General features: G+C 49.6%; 1 protein-coding gene across 1 annotated transcript in view; it reads left to right on the forward strand.

Annotated features, from left to right (window-relative positions):
- The window catches only part of LOC311326928 (uncharacterized protein), a gene marked incomplete at its 5' end in the record, with an annotated part of 32238 nt that extends 32000 nt beyond the window's left edge, over nt 1-238 (forward strand). Inside the window, one exon of the mRNA XM_084459907.1 lies at nt 1-238. This exon is cut by the window's left edge and continues 598 nt beyond it.
- Nucleotides 239-3118: the final 2880 nt, after the last annotated feature.

Genomic DNA, 3118 nt, shown 5'->3' on the forward strand with positions numbered 1-3118 from the left:
CATTGGATGGCTGCAGGTCTTTGGCGTATGATTTTTTTGTTCTATGGATGTTTTTAAGAGATGTTTTAATTTGCTCTTTGGACGTTCGTTGGATGGTTTTATGTTGTCGAGGACACTGGTCGTTTTTTTAGTTTGAGAGACATTATTTCTTTTTTTACAATGTTCTGTCTGATGAAATGTTTTTACTTTTTATATACTACCGGCATCTATTTTATTGAACACTGGATAACAGCATAATTAGCTCTTAATTGTACTCAGATTTTCCAATGACAGTCTGCTGTGTTTGTCCTGTTTCACCTGCTGTCAAAAGATTGGAAATCGTCTGAATACTGAACGACCACTGATGTTGGTTTCATCCCACTTGTATCAATTCATTCCTTTGAACTATAAAAGACAGTGTTTCTGGCTCAGCGTTGTTCTTTGGCAGACACAGATCCACAGACCTGGAGGCTTCAACAGAGCCTTCATCTGGGGTTTGAGCCTCTCCTCTGATAGGGTCAACTACAAGAATGTCCCATCCGTCCACCTCACCCCCTGACCCCATGTTAAACCTTCTACCTGACCCCCTGACCCCATGTTAAACCCTCTACCTGACCCCCTGACCCCATGTTAAACCTTCTACCTGACCCCCTGACCCCATGTTAAACCCTCACCCCCTGACCCCATGTTAAACCCTCTACCTGACCCCCTGACCCCATGTTAAACCCTCTACCTGACCCCCTGACCCCATGTTAAACCTACCTGACCCCCTGACCCCATGTTAAACCCTCTACCTCACCCCCTGACCCCATGTTAAACCCTCTACCTGACCCCCTGACCCCGTGTTAAACCCTCTACCTGACCCCCTGACCCCATGTTAAACCCTCTACCTCACCCCCTGACCCCATGTTAAACCCTCTACCTCACCCCCTGACCCCATGTTAAACCCTCTACCTCACCCCCTGACCCCATGTTAAACCCTCTACCTGACCCCCTGACCCCATGTTAAACCCTCTACCTGACCCCCTGACCCCATGTTAAACCCTCTACCTGACCCCCTGACCCCATGTTAAACCCTCTACCTCACCCCCTGACCCCATGTTAAACCCTCTACCTGACCCCCTGACCCCATGTTAAACCCTCTACCTGACCCCCTGACCCCATGTTAAACCTTCTACCTGACCCCCTGACCCCATGTTAAACCCCAGCTCAACCTAGACGTCCTGATAGAGCGTAACCTCTACGGCCCAGCGTCCAGAGATGGTAGACGTCTTTCACATCCCCCTCTTCCTCTGGAACTCTCTCATCTCCCTCCAGCCTGGGGAGGGATGAAGGTTAATGAGTGTGAAATAGACTCCCATCTTCACTCTGCAGTCATGACGTGATGATGGAGATCAAAGTGCTCCGCCGTTCCCTTGGATACCCCCTCTTCTGATGCAACGCCATGGTAACTAGGCCAGTGCTGGGCCTGGTTGGGCAGGACGATAAGCAGCAAAGTGGACCATCACTGGGGGGCGTCTGTAGCTCAGTTGGTAGAGCGGGTCGTTCAATAATCGAAGGGTCAGTGGTTCGAATCCCAGCTCCGACTGTCCACATGTCGAAGTGTCCTTGAGCAAGACACCTAACCCCAAATTGCTCCCAATGAGCAGGTTAGCACCTTGCATGGCAGCTGCCGCCATTGGTGTGTGAATGTGTGTGTGAATGGGTGAATGAGAGGCCATTGTAAAGCGCTTTGAGTGCCGCTAAGGTGGAAAAGCTTCTGTCATTCACACACGGCTTCTGTCACTGCTATGCCGACGGCACCCAGCTGGTTCTGTCATTTCCCCCTTCTAACCAAAGTGGAGGCAGACATAGCTGAGTGCTTGGCTGACATCTTGGAGTGGATGGCGACACTTCAAGATCAATCTGGAGAAAGAGCTGCTGTTCCTCTCAGGACATGGTTGTCAGCACAGGGACCTGGCCGCCATCATTGACGACACAGTGGTGATGCTGACTCCTTGACTTTAGCATTAGATTAGTCTTGGCTGGGTAGGAAGATGAACAGTAGGCCTATAGACTAGACTACATGTTCCTGTTATAGACTAGGCTACATGTTCCTGTTGTTATAGACTAGGCTACATGTTCCTGTTATAGACTAGGCTACTTCCTGTTTCAGGCCTATAGACTAGACTAGGCTACATGTTCCTGTTATAGACTAGGCTACTTCCTGTTTCAGGCCTATAGACTAGACTAGGCTACTTGTTCCTGTTGTTATAGACTAGGTATCTTCCTGTTTCAGGCCTATAGACTAGACTAGGCTACATATTCCAGTTGTTTCGTAGGCCTTGCCTTTGTGTTGTCAAGGAGACAGTGAGACAGGACCATTGAGTTGAAACCCTGTGAAAAGTCTGTTATTGTTGGTCTTTCCACTACTATAGGCCTATATTTTGTGAAAGAGTGGTCTGTAATCCCCACTGGGGCCAAATGGCATCACGGAAATTAAAATAAACTCTGATCAGATCAGACAGTCCCGTGTCAACACTTGTCTAGTACTTTCCCAGAGATGAGTATGAGGAATGCCATCCCTCTCTGCGGCTCTCAGATTAAACCCCCTCAACATCCTCGGTCTCTGTCGGTCTCTAATCTGTACGGAGACAGAGAGGACTCGGGTACGGGCAGGGAGGCAGGCCCCATCTCTCAGCTCTCATTGGCTGACGCGTAAAAGGGGCTGGAGTATTCCTTCCTCTCCATCCTCTCTCTCTTCTCCATCCTCTCATCCGAGAGCAAAGCGCTGCGGACAACAGGAGCAGCCTGCGAAATGCCTGGTGTCCGCTGAGAAAGGCGAATTTACCGCTATGGTTCAATAACACAGTGAAGGAGAATGCGGATGCGGGTATGGACGTCATTTCCATCCTGTAATGTAGATATATGATGCGCCCGTCTCGTCCTCACGGTCCTGCGTCTCTCCGGGTAGACTGGGCAGACCTCGGCTCTCGTCTGCTGGGCTGATTGAATGGTGAGTAAAGCCTTGAATAAACACATCCTTGCCATGCAAATCAGCAGCTGCTGGATGATGCGCATTGTCCCGCAAAGCTTTGCGATCCTGTGACTATAGTCCACATCGGAGGTTTACAACGTTTGCATAGATGGTCTATGGCGT

The sequence above is a fragment of the Borostomias antarcticus genome (genome assembly GCF_949987555.1).
Source record: "Borostomias antarcticus genome assembly, chromosome: 29".
Classification (NCBI taxonomy): Eukaryota; Metazoa; Chordata; class Actinopteri; order Stomiiformes; family Stomiidae; genus Borostomias; species Borostomias antarcticus.